Below are 20,923 nucleotides of genomic sequence, written 5' to 3'. Positions count from 1 at the left end.
TCATACAACTAAAGAAATAAATATGATATATTGTTTCACTCCTAAAAGGGAAGAAATATCTTCCATAATAACAAAAATACAAAATCATTGAATCATTTATTTTCGGTAATACCCTCAATCTTACCCTTTAGTTGTTCTAATTGATTAAAGCTTTATTGCATAAGTTACTTAGTATTGATTAAGTTTTGTAACAAAGGCAATAAAGTAAGTTTAGTTCCTTTATATGCATGGTCTTTAAAAACCTTAATGTAAAATATTTTTAAAAACTTTTTTCAAAAAGACCATGACGATAAAAGAAATCATACATATTACCTTTGGTGAACTAACACTTAGTACAAAAAAGTATATGTTGTTAATTGTGCAGGTATCCCCAAATGAACATCCTTGGAATATGATAATCATGGGAAAGAAAAATATTAAAGACATGAGGAAGTCTAAAGTCCAAATGGATAGATTCATGTTGAATAAGTAAACTTAAATAATCAATGCCCATCTTAAGAATGAAGAACCTTTAAACACCATTCCATTCAGAATGTAAATGGAGATACTTATAAGGGAATTACACCTCAACACCCCCTGAGCAAGATATGTAATCTTATAGATTTTGTTTCATAAATTGAATCAAAGTAAATTGATGAAGATATCATCAAATAAAATTGGTCTCTTGCTATGCAAGAGAGGTTAATCCAATTTGAGAGAAGCAATATTTAGGAACCCGTTCCAAACTCAAACTAAATGATCGTAACCTTGGTGGATCTTTTCATTAAGAAAATAAAGCATGAAAGTTTACTTGTGCAAATTTATCTTGAGGATATTATTTTTGGTACTACTAACAAATCCTTATGCAAGGAATTTTCTGATATGATGCTAAATGAATTTGAAATGTCTATAATGGGGGAGCTGTCTCAATTTCTTAGAATGCAAATTCATCAATCAAAGTAAGGAATCTTGTTCAATCAAGAAAAATATTGAAAAGAGTCTCTAAAGAGATTTGGCATGGATAAAACAAAGCCAATCTCAACCCCAATGAGTACATCATGCAATTTAGATAAGGACAAAGAAGGAAAAGAAGTAGACGAGAGAAAATATTGAGGTATGATAGGCTCCCTCATTTTTTAGTGCATCTCGACTTGATATCATCTTTGATGTTTTTTTGTGTGCATGTTTTCAAGAAAACCCCAAAGAAACACATCTCACTTCAATCAAATGCATTATAAGGTATCTCACTATTACACCATTTATGGATTTATGGTACCCTAAAGTGACAAATTGTACTTTAGTTGAGTAGTCTGGTTCCAGTTTTGTTGGGTGTCATTTATTGGGAAACTCACTTGTCTCATGGCAAAACAAAGAAAAAAAAGTGTTTTGTTATCTATAATTAAAGCATAATACATTGTTACGGGTAGTTGTTGCACGTAAGTTACCTGAATGAAACAACAATTAAGTGATTACAAAGTTAATCTCAGAACTATCTCGATAAATTGTGATAGCATTAGTTTCATACATCTCATGAAATATCAGGTACTTCACTATTGAACTGAACACATTGAATTAAAGCATAAATTTATTAGGTATCATGTTGAAAAAAAAAGGACTGCGTAATTAAGTTTGTGTCCTTATCTAATCAACTAGAAGATGTTTTTACCGAACCTCTTCCTAAAGAAAATTTCTTTTTCATAAGAAATAAGCGAGGAATCTTAAATCAGTTATGCATGGATTAATCTGGTAAATGTTTCTTTTCCTTCTTATTCTTCCCTTTCTCTATGTGTTTTACATGATCTATGTGCTTATCTATTTTCCCGCCTTTTTGATTATGCCTAGGGGGAGAAGTACACTCCTAAGGGGTGCATATTATACTTTCTTTATCTAATAAGTGAAGTTAATTAATCCATATATTTAACCTCCATTTTCTTTGCTTACCACCTCTTTGCGAGATAGGTTCTCATTAGTAAAAAGGAGAAGAATATGAATCTACGTGCTTGTAGGTATAACCGTCAGTTAGGTTTGATGATGGCAACTAATGAAATAACTTTAAACATGACAACTGCATAAGTCAAATGACTTTTAGATGTTGAGAGTTCTTTATGACAGAGGAGTTATTTCAACTGTCAAATAAAGCTTTTAATTATTACACATGTTCAAGAAGATATCTCAAGCCTAATAAGTTAGACAATTCAAGAATACAATTAAAGTGCTAATCAAGTTGATGAATCAAGCATTCGATCTTGAAGTCTGAAAGAAAGTGTGAACACTCACTTGGTCTTTTCTTAGAATCTTAGAGTGATCAATTATAATGTAAAAGGTCAATCACATACACATATAAATTCTTTTTAAACCTTCTATGATTTCACAAAACTTCTTGAAAACCTATCAAGGATTTTGTGGAATTTACTAAGAATTATTTCTAATCAATTGGAGAAATTTTTACACATCTTAATTGATTAAGAGCTTTGTCCAATCAATTAGAGAAAGGTAAATCACCTCCTAATCGATTAGAAAAGATTTTAATCAACTAAACCATGTAGCCATTTTAGGGTTTCCTTTCTTTAGATTAGGGTTGTCATATTTTGAAATCTTTTAATTTATTACCAACTATGTTTAATCTATTAAATCAATAAATTGACCCATGAATCATTTCCTTTTTTGAGCCAAAATATTTCCTATATAAAAGAGGTTTATAATGATTTTATTTTGCACCAAAATTTTGAATAGAAATCTCTCTATCCATCTTCTACCCTCTCTAATATTATATTTTATTTTCAAGAGAATTTTTGTAGTGCTAAGAGATCAAAAATCTCTTGAAAGTTGTGTTGGATTTGGTGTTGTTAAAATTGTTTTATTAAAGAGTTTGATTCTCATGTGAATTGTATTTTTAAAGGACTCAAAGGTTGTTAGCTAAACCTAAAAAAATCTTGGGTGAAGGTTCTTGAGCTTAGCCTATGTAAAAGCTCTGTTTGATTATCAGAAAGTTTGTGGGTTGCTCCTTTAAAAGCTCAAGTATGATTTTAAAGAAACTCTCAAGAGGAAACTCTTGGGGACAAGAGTAGGCCATGTGGTTAGGACAAACCTGTAGGAATCTCTAACGCACTCTCCCTGAACTTATTTCTCTTTAACACTTGTTGATTATTTTATTCCCGCCGCGTTTCTCTAACATAAAGATTTCAAGAGCAAAAAGTTTTTTTTCATTAATCATGAATTTTTAATATTATAGTTCACCCTTTCACCTCTTGTATTTGGAGTCACTTGGTCAACATTACTGAGCATATATGGGTTCTCAAAAATAGTTTTCGTTGCAAGGCACACCTAGAAAAAGTGAGCAACTCATTTGCCTTGTATGTCTGTAACAATCATTTCAAGCAAGTAAATTTATTTCAATTTTAATTTTAATGTGTTGTTATTGTTTATTGTGTGTAACAAACATAACTTTTGGTACAAATATATTTGAAGAAAAAAAATTCCAATACCTTCTGCATGTCCATTGTGAAAAAGACACTTTCAACCAGAAGTATCATGCTAGGAGTCTATATATATTTCTAGAATGGTTCGATATAAAGATGCCAATCATGCTCAAAGTGATGTTATAGATGAAGATGATGTTAAACCTAAGTAGGTTGAAGACCTCGATCTTGATGACATTGATGATGCATTGACTAAGTGGCTTCAAACACAAGTGTGTGTGTGTGTGTGTCGGGGGGGGGGGTGTTGTGTTATATGGTTTTTGAAAACTTTTTACAAAACAATTGATTTTAGTTTGGTCAATTTTAAGAAAATAAATTTAAGCACGAAAGATAAATGGCAAGAAAGCAAGAGATAATAGTTAGGAAAGTGAACACTAGGATTTATACTGGTTTGACCTTAAATCCCATGGTCTACTCTAGTCCCAAAGAGTTTCCCCTTGAGAGTTCCACTATCAACTTGAGCTTTTATACCAGGATCAAACCACAACCCCTTACACCAAGATTTTACTTATATCTAGTTGCAACCTTTATAGCAATTATAATGTTACAAGAGAATGTGAAACTTGATTTACAACTATAACACAATTTGATTCAGACAAAAATCATAAAAATCTTAGATAAGTCTTTTGACTTCTAAATACTAAAATAATGAAGAATGTATAAAGAATATAAAATCAAATTTCTTGTATTTAGAATTGAACACAACGTCTACTTTATATAAGAGAGAACATTTGACAAAAAAGGAAAGAACCATAGGCTGAAGTCGTTTTATAATTGACTAGACTATAACACTAATCAAATGGACATGACTGATTAGGAAAGAAGCTATCCAGATTCAAAGACTAATTGATTAAGAAGGCTCCTACTCGATTAGGTGGCGAGATTTCTCCATAAGCGATTAGACACATATTCAAATCGATTAGCAAAACCATTTTGAGTGTGTACATTACTTTAGTACTTAGAGAGATACTCACACTTATTACACACTAATGATATTAAACAAATAAAATTTCCCTAAGGCACATTATTGGACAAGCTTTCAAATACTTCGGTTCCTTTATGTTCTTTTGCATTTGACTTTATTTGCTCTAAACACCTAAACTTTCTTATATTTTCGATAAACTTCAATATTGTCCTTCCTTGATGATGCTCATGATTATATTATTTTTGTCATCATCAAAATCACATTCGAAATCACAGTAACCTACACATCACATAGAATTACATTCCCGCCCTTTTTGACGATGATGATGCGTATTTTAGTGAGGTGCTAAAATATAAATATTAATATGAAAAATATTGGAGTTGCTAACTCTCCTTCAAATTCAAAAATCAAGGGAAATATGAAAGAGGGGGATAATCAATTACATAACACATAGAACAAAACATATAGATGAAAGGTAAAAGAAAACCAACTTCATAAATAAGCAAGTTGAATTACAAAGAAATGAAAATAAAGAAAATAAGGATAAATAAATCAACATAAGAAGGCAATTATTAATTAGTTATATCACCATCCATAAACCCACGTGGAAATGGTACTATAATACTTCCTAAGCGCTTGGCGATGAAATCAAGTTTGGAAGGCATCTGATTAAGAATCTCGTTGGTATCTTGAGTGCTTTCAAGGATGGTATTGAGTATATCTTCTATTGGAGGAGTTAAAGACATCTCATAATAAAAATCATCCAATTTTTTTGGCTCTAGTCGCCAAAGATCATGTGGAGCATGCATAACAAGTTCATTGTAAATCTATACCATGTTAGACAAGTGAATTAAAACACAAGAGGAGGGTGAATTGTGGAGGTTGAAAAATAATGTCCAATTATAAAAATCTTGATTTATAAAATGGTTTAAATCAAATTTATTAATCAAACAAAGAATATATAGTTGAATAGTTTAAAAAAATAAAGAGATGAGGAGATAGAAATACAACATAAGGAAATAGATAATTGAAAGTAAAGAGATAAGGGAAGAGATAAATGAACCTGCAATTCATACAGATCCGACCTAACCTCTTGTCCTAATCATGTCCCCAGTAATCTCTTCTTAAGAGTTTCCATTATATGATATGTGAGATTTTCACAACTTATGCTAATAAACCTTCTTACAACCAAACAAGAGATTTTATACTGGCTAATCCTCAAACCAAATGAGAAATTTTACACTAGAATAATCTTACAATCGAGCAGAGTTTATACACCAGGATGAGCTTAATAACCGTATAGAGTTTTCACGACTATACTCAATAACCAAACGCGGTTTTTTAACAGCCTAAGCTCACAAACCAAACAATGATTTTATTTGGCTCATCTAAGAACCAAATAAAGCTTTTAACTAGTTTAGCTCAAGAACCAAACAATGACTTCTTATGAAGAATTTACACAAGAGAAAAACCCTCGTGAGTAACTTACAATATTCTTAAAGCACTAAGGGAACTTTGTGAAGAAAAATAAATACAAGGGATAATAGATAAGCTTTATCAACTCCTTATGTATTCGTCCCCTTTTTATGATGACAACACATCTTATAGGGAGGTGAAGAAAACAAAAAAACATAGATAAAAGATTAGAGTGGTTAAACCCCCTCATAAATATAGAAAGTATACCACACTCTGACTAAAAGTATACTTCTCCCATTTCGGAAAAAGGCATGAAAAATTAACAAATAGATAACAAGGCAAGAAAGCGTCTAATGAAGCACATATATCAAGCATATTTAAATAAAATACTTATTATTGATTTGAATAAAATAAATCCAAACATAAATAAATCCGGAAATCCTAGAATAAACACACTAAATAAATAAATAAACAAGGAGAAAGACAACTACTAATTGTCACTATCATCATCATTATTGGTCCTTCCTTTTCCTATTACATGTTTCTTGATATATGTGCCATCCTTGGTCAACCATTGAACAACCACGAAATTTTCTAGGGAGACTGCAAAAGGATTGAAAAACTTCCTTTAGTAGTTGATCCTTGATGAACTTCGCCATCTGCTTCCATTGAAATATCCTCTAAGTTTCCATCACCAACTCAGACCTTGATCAGACTTAAAGAATTTGATTCAATTTGTAAAGAAGATAAAATTAAGGCATCATAAATCATTATCAAAATTAATCCCAATTCTATACAAGAACTTGGTGATCAAACTTCCATAAAGCAACCCTGTTGAGTTACTTTTTTGGCATTTGAACATGTAGTGAATCACTCTGTAAGTCAAATTAACTTGATAATTCCGAGTTAGCAACCATATGAATACTATATTTTCTTTTAGGAGCTCATCATGTTTTTCTTTTCTTGGAAGTAAAACTCGGGTTACAAGATGATGCATGATAGGACAACTTGTTTTCATGAATTTCTCCTTGAGAATAAATTTATTATCTCTCATTGAATTGATAAGGAATCTTGTAATTGGAACAGAGTGATAAAAATTGAGAGAAGCGTCACGAGCATTAATGTTATAGGTTATTCCACAAGAGGGTATTTTACATAAAACCTCAAATTCCTCCATGCTGAAACTAATATTGGTTTCACCATTTTTTGATACAATATACATGTCTTCAAAGGTGAGGTTTATGTATAATAATTTGACAAGTCTTGGATACATCGGTTTTAATTTTGCAAAAAATATTTCTCTGAGTAGACATACATTATCATAGGTAGTGAAATCTTTGAGAAACTTATCATCCATGTAGTAGGACTTGAGCACTCGGCGGTTTGAGAAATTCTTATCTTCTAGAGCTTTGGATGAAGAAGCATTTAAGGGAGACCCTTTTAATTAAGGATTTCCAATATGAAGACCCGTTAATGGAGCAATAGTAATGATGATAATGGTAACAAAAGGTAGATACTTGCACAAACAACAGAAAAAAGAAAATATTGCGATGACTAAAAAGTGAGGAGTTTATTCCTTTAAATATCGTGTTTCTGAGCTATTTTTGGCGTGAAAAATCATTGAAAATCAGAGTAGGTTAGTCCAAAAAATATTGATTTGAAACAATTCCCAAATCAAGCTTTTTAATAGATTAATACCTTAGTTAATTGATTAGATCTTTATGGAAATTTGTATCTTCAATATTTCTTATCAATGATTTGTTTTGATTGAGATTTGGAGAATATATAGTTCTTTGCTTGATTGATCTTTTTTTAATGTCCTGAAGATGTAAGGGAGAAAATATATTTAATCGATCAAGACCTTGAGTTTAATAGATTAGGTGACACTAATTTTGAATTTTAGCTGCACCTAATCGATTAGCCTATTAGGGTTAGTAAATTATAAGTTGGTTTTTATCTTTCTTGGTCCATTTGGACCTTGGATGGATTTGGGATTAACTTCTTCTTTTTTCACCCACTTTCTTTTGGCTTGGTACCCATTACTTATATTCATCTTTTCTCAAACAAAAAATATCAATAGCAATAAACCAAATGCAAAAGGCAAATAACTAACCACTAGTTAAATGCTTAATGGCATAAAGCAAAAATATTTGTAATGATGTTTATGTCATTATGGTATCATGGATAAGTACGTCTCTGTAATTATGTCTATGTCATTTTGCTATCACGTACAAGTATCTTTTTGTAATGATGTATAAGACAAATACCTACTTTTTTTTGGTAATGAACAAGTACCTCATTTTGTTGTAACGAACTAGTGCCTCTTTTCAATGTTAATTTGATGTCTTACTATTTTACTTTTTTGTGGACTTTCATGTGTCTTAATCTAGTCAGACAAGCGTGTAACTATGGATTTGAATAAACGATTTGTGTAACTGGCATGCAAGTAATGCTTGGTAAACATGACATGTAAATATGACCTGTAATCAAACATGACCAATAAACATGTTTTGCAGTCAAACATGTTTGGTAAACTTGACATGTAATTATGCGATAAACATGACCTATAATTATGCAGTAAACTTGACCTATAATTATGAAATAAACATGACCTGTAAATATGGCATGTATACATGACTTAGAATTATGCAGTAAACTTGACTTATAATTATATAGTAAACATATCTTAAGTTATATTTTGGAAATAAGCATAGTTTTGGAATAATTCATAACCAAAACATATATTGGTAAACATTGTGATATACATGACAGCTAATAATGTAATAAACATTAATTTGGTACTATACAAGTTAACATTTTTTTGGAAATAGGCATAGCAGTAAACATTGTGTTTCAACAATTCAAAAGCTAGATTTTGGAAATAGACATAGTTTTGGAACAATTCATAACCAAAATAGATTTTTCATTCATAAATACTTGATACATAAGTTACAACATATGTGTTTCAACTTCATTACAATTTTGTGGAACATTACCAGTTGAGAGAAGTTTTGCTACTAGCCCTATTAACATCAATTAGTCCTACTTCACTATACTTGTTGCAACTTGACCTATTAACAACACAACTACATATTCAGAAATTTGATCTTCATCTTCAATTCATCCTATTTGAGCTTGCCTTCATTCACCTTAATCTTCTATACACTTAATCTTTGATGCAATGAAGAAACTATTTTTTTGCTCTTGAGGTCATGTCTTCATCATACCAAATGAAATGAATATTAGAAAAATGATTGGTTCTGCAATAATACCTCTGAGTTTTGATGATAAAAACGAGTATGTTTGTATGAACAATTTTGGTACTCTAATTTTTGTTATTTTAAGTATTTAACAAACAAGTTCTAAATCTGATGAAAGGCGTTGCCAAAACATCCGAAGAGACCAAGTTCCGCTTCTGCACTACACAAGTTCTTCTGAACAGTAGCAAATCACTTCAGAAGGATCTGAATTTGTGACAAGCTGCCAACTTTCTGGAATTTCCAAAAATATCCTCCAACGGATATATTATTTTATTGGCTATAAATAAGCTTGAAGACCAAAGGAAAAGGCTGCTAATTCACTTTCTTACAAGACTATTCATAAGCATTCCTTAGTCTATTATTCTTGAAATATTGTTTACTATCAGCTTGTGTAGAAGTAAATCTATTGTAAACAAACCTTTTTCAAGCAATTGTTGGATTGTGCCTTAAGGGACCAGTTGGTCACAATCCTTGACAAGTCTAAGATTAGTGTGTCTTAGTGTTTGTACGTGAGCCACATGTAGTTAGCTTGTGCATTGAAATAGTTTGTGAGATTATTGGATTAAGAACTTGTTTGATAAGGCAAAATCACCTTGGAGGGTGGACTAGATTAGCTTGATAATTTTCAAATGAACTAGCATAAACATACCTTATTATTTCCTTCTTGCATCTTTTACGTTATTATCAATAGTGAAGAAAGTCTATTTTTATTAAAAGGGATTTTCAAAGAAAAGCTTTTGTTTAAAATAAACAATTCAAACCCCCCTTTCTTGTGTTTTTTACACCTTCAGTTGGTATAAGAGCTCCGATTCTGAGTGATAAAAAGTTTGAATTTTATCAAGCACTTAACAATGTTTAGTACCGATCCAGACTGTCTGATAAACAATGGCTAGCAACAATGATAAAACTGTCATTATTGATAATAAAGATAAAGATCAATATAGTGCAAAACCTCCTATGTTTGATGGGGAAAAGTTTGTTTATTTGAAGGGCATAATTGAAACTTACTTCATGGATTTTAATTTTGATCTATGGGATCTGGTAGTTGATGGCTACAGTAATCCAGTAGATGATAAAGGTATCAAAATTGCAAGAAATGCAATGACATATGCTTAGAAAAAAATTACAAGAATCACTTCAAAGCTAGATCAATTCTAGTAGTTGCTATTTTCCACATTGAGTTGGGAAGATCATAGATAAAGAGACTGCAAAGTCTATTTTTTATCCTCTTCAGATGACCCATGAAGGCAATGCTTAAGTTAAGGAGACAAAGGCTCTGATCCTAATCCAGAAATATGAAGCCTTTAGAATGGAAGACAATGAATCTGTGAAAACTAGGCTTTCAAGATTCCAGATGCTTGTTGCAGGACTCAAGATTCTGAACAAAGGATATTCTACTGTAGATCATGTCAAGAAAAGCATCAGAAGTCTACCTAAGAAATGGAGACCGATGGTAACTGTCTTGAAGCTGTCCAAGGATCTTAACAATACTAGTCTTGAGGAACTAATAAGTTCTTTAAGGAGTCATGAGATTGAACTTCAAGAAGATGAATTTAAGAGAAAAGGTAAATTTTTGGCTCTGAAGTCTAAGTGTGAAAATACAAAGGCTTTTCAAGCCGAAGAAGAAAAATTTGAATAAGATTCAGATTCTGATGAATTCTCTCTAATATCCAGAAGGATGAGTCAGCTATGAAAACATAAACAGAGCAAGTTCATAGGATCAAGAAGAACAAAAGGTAGATATGAATCTACATCTAGTCAGAAGAAAGCTTCGCGAAAAAAAGTTACATGTTACGAGTGCAAAGATCCTGGACACTACAAAAAGGAATCTCCAAAGCTCAGAAGAGACAAGAAACCTAAGAAAGTTTTCAAAGATAAAAAGGGTGTCATGGAAGAGTCAAAAGAGGAAGAATCTGATGAAGAACATGCAAATGTGGCACGCATGGCCAAAATAATCACAAGTGAAGTTATCTCAGAGTGTGAGCCGAAAACAAATGATGAGTCAGACTCTGACGACGTCATAAAGGTATTTTCTTCTATCTCTCGCACTGAACTTGAGTCTTGTTTATTAGAAATGATGAAAAGATATCGTCTTCTTCTTGGTAAATACAAAACTCTGAAAAAGAATTTTTTAGTCACTTCTGAGGAATTTGCTAAGTATGAGCAAAACAATTATGATTTAAACAAAAAATTACTTGCTTAAGAAAAATCAAATCTAGCTCTTAAAAGTAAAGTCTCAAAGTTAGAAGAAGAGATTACATCTATAGCATTTGTTACTGATGAAGTAATCAGATACGGTTGAGCTTTTCAGCACTTCTTAGCTAAAAGCATAGATAGAAGTAAGATGGCTTCAGTGATCTATGGTGTTAGCAGAAATGGAAGTAGAGGCTTGGGATATTCAAGACCATAAAAAATAATTGATGAGACTATGATTGTCATACCAAAACCTATTTCTAAACATTTTGTGCTTGCTGACACTGAATTGGAATGTTCTGAACAAGAAAGTTCTTATTCTATTACATTAAAACCATAGAAGATAATTTCTAAACTACTAACAAGAGTCCTGCCGCACAAATTCCACTTGATTATCCTTCCGCACAAGAGTCCAAATGTGTCATAACCTCTTAAACTACTAACAAGAAAGGACCCAGAAAGTGGGTACCTAAGGATGAGATAATATATGTTGCAGATATCCTTGATGGTTCCACTGAAACACCAGTCATGGTACCTACACAGTGAATGCTCGCGACACATGATGGACAAAAGGCATATGTTCTAAGATTTGAAACTTAAGTCTGGAGGCGTCGTTAGTTTCGGAGGCAATCAGAAAGGAAATATCATTGGCTCTAGAACTGTTGGTAATGATAAATTTCCTTCTATTAATAATGTTCTTTTAGTTGAGGGTCTGATGCATAACTTATTGTTAATCAGTCAACTAAGTGACAATGGTTATGACGTCGTCTTTAATAAAACATCCTGTAAAGCTGTAAGTTAGAAAGATGGCACAGTTTTGTTTAATGGTAAGAAGAAGAACAACATTTTCAAAATCAGGTTATTAAATTTGAAAATCCAGAATGTAAAATAAGCTTGGATCAGTCATAGGCTTGCCCAATCTGAAGTATTCTTCATATTTACGTTGATGATATTATTTTTGGTTATGCTAATCCCTCTCTTTGTGAGGAATTTTCTAAGTTAATGCAGGCTGAGTTTGAGATGAGTTTGATGGGAGAACTGAAGTTCTTTCTAGGAATTCAGATTGATCAACAATCAGAAGCTACTTACATTCATTAGAGTAAGTAAACTAAAGAACTTATAAAGAAATTCAACATGATGAATAGAAAATTAGCAAAGACTCTGATGCATCCAACATGCATCCTAGAGAAAGATGAGGTAAGTGGAAAGGTATGTCAGAAGCTGTATCGTGGTATGATAGGCTCTCTTTTGTATCTAACTGCTGACCTGATATTTTATTCAACGTTCATTTGTGTGCTAAATTCCAATCTAATCCTAGAGAATCTCACTTAACTGTTGTTAAGATAATTCTAAGGTATCTGAAAGGAATAACTAACCTTTGCTTGATGTATGATAAAACATGATATTACACTCCTTCTGGTTTTTGTGATGCAGATTACGCTAGAGACATAATAGAAAGAAAGAGTACTTATGGAAATTGTCAGTTTCTTGGCAAGAATCTGATTTCATGGTCAAGCAAGAGGAAATCTACAATTTCTCTTTCAACACCAGAGGCAAAATACATCTTAGCATCACTATGCAACACTCATATGATATGGATGAAGAATTAGCTGGAAGATTATTAGATTTATGAGACTAACATTCCTATCTTTTATGATAACACAACAACTTTTTGTTTAAGTAAAAATCCTATTTTACAGTCTAGGAATAAACATATAGAAATAAAACATCATTTCATTAGAAACTATGTTTAGAAAGGGATTTTATCTTTAAAATTCATAGATACATACCATCAATGGGCTGATATCTTTACAAAATCCTTAGCTGAAGATATATTTCTGTTTATTCTGAAGCATATGAAAATGGACTATTGTCCAGAGTAAGATTTCATCAGAATCAGATGTGATTAGTCGTAGTCTGAAAAAAAAGAGATTCTGATTTAAACAAAAAGTATTTTCTTTTTTATTCAGAACCTCAGTCATCAGAAGATGTTTCGTTCAAAAATGTCTCTGATCAGATGGAAATCATTTTGTTTTCCAGACTCTGGGGATATTAAAATGTGTCACTTAATTAGATGCATGATTAACGTGTGTAACCCTTGGTTATGCCTAATCATTACACTCTACTTAAGTTATACTTGCAATGTGTTTTTCTAGGAATTGACTAATTCATAATTATTGCTCTCATTTATTACTTCTAATCATTATGTTTATTTGTTTTAAGTTTTCTTCCACTTCTAAAAACACATTATACAATACCACACACATCCTCACTTCTCACTTCCACACGTTTTGATTAGAAACACTAAACCTTCTTCTCTCTCAACTGTTCTTTGTATTTATCTCTCTCTTCAATAACCTTCATCAAGTTCATCATCTTCGTCAAAATTTTCAACAATGACAAATGCTTAACAACAATAGGCTGTTAAGTTTTCAAATAAAATGGAACAAGTAAAGAATACTTCTGGATCGTCTTCATCAACCGTTCCACCAAGTTCTTCTACTCCAATGGCTATTGGTTCATCACCTCTACTCACCATCGAGGAAACCCACATTACAAGGAGACCTTCTCAAGTTCACTATATCACTCAACCAAAAGACTTAAATGTTCTTCGTGAGTTTATGGTTGACTTCGACAATCTTGCTTCAAATGGTTTTGATCTTAGAGAGGAACTAAATGTTCAAGGATGAGAATGTTACTTCATGAAGATTCATGGTCCAGTTTATGAAGCTTTGGTGAAAGACTTCTGGAAGCAGGATGATTGTGATAATCTGCATATAGTTTCTCATGTGTTAAGTCAAATGATTATTATCACAAATAAATCCAATGCAGATCTTTTTTGGATGAAGTTTCTGAAAGGTAAAAGAGTCTATGGTATGGATGGAAAGTCCAAATTCGTGAAGAAGGCTATCAACAATTAAATCTTCAAGAACTACTCTTCTGAGAAGACTGATTACAAGAGTGTAAATCTTCATGATAACCTCAAAATCTGTCACAAAATCATTCTGGGTTGTATCAACCCTATACCATCTTCAAGCTCTTTCGATTATTTCAATGCTAGTCAAAAGTACATGCTGTACTATCTGATGACTCATCAGAAGATGTGTCTTCCTTCGATTCTATTCTATCATCTGAGGGAATCCATCAAGAAAACCAGAACCACTGATATTCCAAACAAGAAGATTCCAAACTACATTCCTTTGGACGTCTTTTGACGGATATCAGTGTAGAAAGTGGTTTGGTGAAGTTTCTGGTTGAAGAAGCTCACTATACAGAGGATCTGGCTCCAAGCATTGGAGAAACTTTCAATGCATGGAATCTAAGATATATGGGGCTGATAAAGAAAGTCACAGTTAATCCTCTGACGGTTCCTTCCCCCACCATCATTGACACAAGAATTCTGGTGGATAACTACCCATTGTTTGCCAAGGGAGATAGTCCAGAAGTCATTACTGCCTATGTGAAGATGATGATAGAAGAAGGGCATGATTTATCCAGCTTCAGATATGATGATTTGGCTCCTCCAATGGTTCCCATTGATCCTACCAGAGGAAAGAGGAAGCAGAGTTCTGAAGCTTTTGCGCCTGAAAAGAAGAAGGAGAAGTTTAAAGATTTTAAGAATCCGTCTTTAGCCACTTACTCTGAACCATCAATTAAGTCTGCTACTTTACCTGTTCCTATAGTTGTTTCTAAAATTATCAATGCACTTTCTTCCACTCCTACCTCCATCCGAAAAAACTCTTTTATCCCATCTATTTGTGTTTACCGATGGAGATAGTCCAGAAGTCCTTGCTGCCTATGTGAAGATGATGATAGAAGAAAGGCATGATTTATCCAGCTTCGGATATGATGTGGCTCCTCCAATGGTTCCCATTGATCCTACCAGAGGAAAGAGGAAGCAGAGTTAGGAAGCTTCTGCACTTGAAAATAAGAAGCTTCTTCACTCAACCCCGCCAAATTTTGAAACCTTTCATTCATCAACCTTAGTAACCCTACTTCAATCCGCCCTCACCAACCTAGAACATATTTTCCTTGATTCAACCACTCATCATTTTGATCCACGATCCCCATATGACCATGAAATGTGTGAAAGGAATATTTCTAAAACCTTCAAAATATCCACCTCTGAACCCTTTGAAATAACCACCTCTGAACCCTTCACCCTCTCTGACCTTTTGGATCACTTTGAAAAATCAGCTGCACCTCAACCCTTTGAAAATGAATTCGCCTTAATATTATATTAAAAACTTGTCCCCAAAACCTTAGATGAATGCATTACTATGTTTAGAAACAAGGCTAGGAAGAAGGTTGCGAAACTGCAAGAAGAGGCAAGTACGAGTACTAAGCCTCTGAATCTGGACAATTCTTGGAAGAATTTTCAAAAGTGGATGTCTTATGAATTCGAGAGGGTGATGAGTTTTTCAGATGCATCCAGAGTCGTTGCATTTCATATGGTGACTGAAAGAGAAGAAGAAAAGGAAAGAATCAAAGTCTTCAACTTCCTTGCTTCAAAACAAGGCGAAGCTGATGCTATAGCTCTTAAGGAAGCAGAAGAAGCCAGGCTCAAAGATGAGGAAGAAGCTAGAGCTGCTAAAATAGCAAGATTGACTCAAGAGGTTGAAGAAGAAAGAGCAAGACAAGAGGCTTTGGTTGTCTCATCTTCTGATCCCGCCATCTTGCGTCTGGAGCAAGCAGTTGGTGTAATCAGAGAAGAGCAACAAGTCTTCAAAGAAAGCATAGTTTTACAGAAGGTTGTTAATGAAAAAGGGGAAAGACGCATCTTAAATTGGCTTCCGGGGCACCTGTGAAAGTTGGCACAACTGAAGAAAAATGCTAGACGCAACTTGATGGTGCCAAGTGAATGAGTTTAGAGCAACCCGAACCAGACATGAAGTTGTACAAAATGGAGACCATTGTTGAACCTGTAAGCAATACTTAACATGTGAGGATATACAAGCCAAACACATTATTTCATCATGAGAGAGCATCAAGTATGGCATCATCACTCTAATTTTGCATTTGTTCTTCATATAGTACACAAATTGATCACACACACTGAGACACTTTTGTTTGTTTAACCCTGAGCCTTTCTTACCCAACCTTGTTATCTATTACCCCTCGTTAACCAATCTTTACCCATCATCCATGTTGTTCTTTTAATAATAAATATATATATATATATATATATATATTTTCATAAGCCCTCTTGTTTTCTCTATATTTGGTATGAACTATAAGTCCGAGTTCGATAGCAAAAGTTAAGTTTGGGGTAACCAAGTCCGGTAGCAAAAGAAGGAGGCAAGTGTAAAAAGAAAAAAAAAGAACACATGCAAGAAAGAATATGTTTGTGCAAAAGAAAAAAAAAGAGAGAAAATTGATTTTGTTTTACACACTTGCCATCATGTAAAAAGTTCTAAGAGTCCGGAAAGCAGAAAAATCGCGAAACACTCCAAATGCTATGTAATGTGCAAAAAGATATCGGACGGATTAGTTGATACCAAACCATAAACCCTCGTATCCAATTTCTTTGTTTATCCTACCTAACCTAAGCCCCGTTACAACCCGTCAGTCCTCAAAAAGTGTGTGTTATTGATTATGTGGAATTGTGTTAGAATGTGTACAAAATTTAAGAGTAGATATGTATGCCTTGATGAATGAGTGAAACACTTAACCCAGAGAGAATTTGTGAGAGTGTGATTGAGCTTACAGGTGAAAGAATGAGTCAACATTAAAGTACAACGGAAAACTTCGGAGAGGGGAATCGAACACTTTGACATGGAAGTAAATATCAAGTGTGGAGGCATTAGTTGTGTTGTGGAGCATAAGAAAATTCTTAGGTGTCCTCTTGCTCTCTCGTCCATCACTTGAGGACAAGTAATGAGCTAAGTTTGGGGTTGTGATCGGCCACCAATTTCACCTTGTTCCTATGTTCGAATCAATGGAAAAGCATTTCATTCGGTGGTATTTTGAGTCGTTTTAGTCTAGTTCTTTTTAGTTTTGTTAATTTTCGTATTTGAGTTTGGTGTGTTATCTTTTCTAGTTTTTGTTGTTTTTTTCCATTGCTTTTGATCTTGTGTTGGTAATGTTTAAGTTATGCAGATACAGGGCACGATTCGAGACAAGAAAAAGTGGTTTTTGGCGAGACAGAGCTGTGACACGGCCACCCGTGTCATGTGACACGGCCGTGTCACACTTGCTAAAGGGAAATTATTGAAATTGTTAAAAGACAAGAAGTCAGAGATCTGACACGGCCACCCGTGTCCCGTGACACGGCCGTGTCAGACGTGCGCGCAGAAAAAGTTTTGTTTTCAACTCTTGGATTAAGGAAGGGCATTATGGATTTTTTGGAGGAGAATAATTGCTGAGAGATATTTAGTCACTGTTTGGAAAGGAGAAAATCACTTTTTGACGGTCGGAGAACGTGAAAAGAAGGATTGAAAGCACTAGGGTTTGAAGCGAAGAAATCTTCAAGAGCATCCGCGATTGAAGATCAATTCCGATTCATCTTATTGTAATGTCTTCAACCTTAAATTCTGTTATTTTGACAATTGCCATGAGTAGCTAAACTATTACTTGTTAGGGTGATGTCCCTGGATCATGTGATGTACCAAATTATATTTACCGTTGTTTTCAGATTATCTTTATGAAATTCAGTTTATGATTAAAAGTTCTTATTGCTTCATTATATTGGAAAGTATATTGTTGATCTACGATTGGGATTTTGGTCCGACAAACCGACTCAATGCTTTTTAATCATAACGTTATCACTGATAATCACTTAGGAATAAGGGTTTGATGAATAACGATCATTTTATCCGGGCTATGTCTTATAGAATCTTGGTATAAAATTATTGTGATCAGGAATGAGAAGATAGTTTTAATCTCAAGAAGTTTTTCACTAAGGAATTAGGAAAAATCAATGTTCGGTATTGGTAGTTGAGAATTTTGTCAGTTAATCTGTCAATTGGTAATTACTTCGTTACAGAGCGATCCATACATCTATCCTAACTTGTCTCCGCATATTTTCATTAGTCAAACTATTTTAACTCTTTTGTTTTGCATAAGTTGTTATTTAAATTAAACATAAAAACCAAACACCCCGATGACTTTTTATTCAATTGCACTGTTCTGAAACATATAATTCATACGCAGTCCGCGAGTTCGATACTTGGGGAATTTACTCTATTATTACTACATCAGTAAAAATAGTACACTTGCTATTTTACCGGTCAGTTACCCAGACGGTTCATAATTAGGATATATGATCCTCATGAAGTCTTAGATTCAGGGGGATTTTTCATGTAAAGGATAAGAATTCCTTACCTTTCTTATTTCATAAACTTTTCCTGATGATGTACAAAATCGTGTCATCAAAATACATAGTTTCGTCATCATAAAAAAGGGAGAGATTGTTACAACAAAAATCGGTTCTGCAATAAAACCTCTGAGTTTTGATGAATGTTTCGCTCCACTATCATGAAAGGACGAACGCGTCATACGATCTTGTCCCCGACGATGATCAAGCTGCCATTTTTATGGAATTTTCAGAAATACCCTCCAATGGATATATTATTTTATTGGCTATAAATAAGCTTGAAGATCAAAGGAAAAGGCTGCTAATTCACGTTCTTACAAGACTATTCATAAGCTTTCCTTGGCGTGTGGACTAGATTAGCTTGATAATTTTCAAGTGAACTAGTATAAACATACCTTGCTCTTTCCTTCTTGCATCTTTTACATTATTATCAATAGTAAAGAAAGTCTGTTTTTATTAAAGGAGATTTTCAAAGAAAAGCTTTTGTTTTTTATTTAAAAAACCCAATTCAAACCCCCCTTTCTTGTGTTTTTCACACCTTCAATGACTGCATCTTTTGTGTGCCTAAAACTACAAAGAATATAGAAGAATAACATGTTCAAAGATTTTCGAATCGAATCACACAGAATGAATGAATTTTGAATGGATGAGTTACAAAATATTAAAACCTTATACATCATATTCCATAAAAATGACATCTTAGGTTAGCATCGTCCAAAATGTCATTAATGGTGCATCAAGACCACACATGCATTCACCTCAATTGAAAGGATATTTTGCGCGATCGCTTGCTTGAGAAAACTAAAACATATTTGTTTGTGATGAGGATGAGTTTAGGATTTGTCTAAAGTTGAAGAGGATGGAGTGTGACGAACTGAAGGAAAAAGATGATAGATTAGGGTTTTCAATTGGAATCTAAATTTTGTTAATAAGAATTCATAATTCATAATATTTAAATGATTAAAATGAATAAGTTTAATAATAAAATTTTCAAATTAAATAATTTCAGTACAACACAATTGATGACTTGGCGTCGCATACTCTTGATCACATCACGCTTTTGAGGTGCCACATACACAAAAAGAGAATAGAAACTTAAGAAAACCCAAGAACAAAATCTAATAGAAAAATCAAAAGGCATAATTTTTTAAAAAAAGATTAAAATTTTAAAAATAACAAAATAGAATAATAAAAACTGCATTTAAACCTAATGTAAATATGAAACAATTTACTCTTGCTTGGTTTGGACTCATGTGGCATGAATCATTAAGCATTGTTAAACCACAAATTCAGGATGAGACACAGTAATTATCAATGGAAGAAATTAAATTTAAATTTAAAATAACTGTTGGTATTATGATTGACAATTTAGTTATTTTTTTAAAAAATGCCAAATTTTTTGGTGTCACTTTAATTCTAAGAAGAAGAGAGGATTTCATGAGATTTTTTTAATTTTTTTTATGTAAAGTGGGTTCATAATATGCTACGTATATGTAAATAGATAAATAGAAAGATAGATAAATATATAATATTTTTTTAAAATTTTATTATTTTCATTGTAGAATTATAAAATTATTTTTAAAAGTTCCAACTGATTTTTTAATTTTTTTATCAAGTAGTTTAGTTGTTGAAATTTCACTCTTTAAAAGTGAAACAAATAGAATGTCACGAGTTCGAACCTACGCTATCATATCTAATGTCTTTGCATAGTTATCAATTGATTTTTTTAGTTTTAATATAGTTAAATTTAAAAAAGAGTAGCGGTGTAACTTATTTTCTGTTTATCTTCTATTTTTCTATAAACTATATTAATTAATTATATCATTCTATTAATACATATATAATTTCAAAACAAATTTCATAAAGAACAAAATTATGAAAATAAGCTAATATCATAAGGACTAGAGAGAGTAATTTGAACGTTTACCTTATCATTAAGGAATCTAAAATACATACGGGGCTGTCATAGGTTCAGGCTTTTACTAAAGACAGCCTGAGAGTGCCAACAAAAGTCTTCATGATGTTTTGTCTCTGTGGACAGTAGGCTATGGCATCAAAGCTTTGTCTTCATTAGAATGATACTCCATAGAATTTCAAGTGCACAATCGAATGAAGAGTTGAATGCAGAAGAAATATAGAATCATGCCAAAACTAAAAGTTATTCCTCAGAGTAAATTAGTCTTCAATAATGTACGGTGTTTTTAAATACTATATATTCTTTTTATTTTACTATGAACTAATATATACTTAAAGTATTAGTAGCAATGTTTTAAAAACCGGACCGGTCATCAAACCGGCAAGGGTATTTGGTCACTGGTTCATCGGTCGAACTACTGGGTCACTGGTCGAACCGCAT

This window comes from Vicia villosa, unplaced genomic scaffold, assembly GCF_029867415.1.
Source record: "Vicia villosa cultivar HV-30 ecotype Madison, WI unplaced genomic scaffold, Vvil1.0 ctg.000025F_1_1, whole genome shotgun sequence".
NCBI classification, from domain to species: domain Eukaryota; kingdom Viridiplantae; phylum Streptophyta; class Magnoliopsida; order Fabales; family Fabaceae; genus Vicia; species Vicia villosa.
This window is presented reverse-complemented; position numbering follows the sequence as displayed.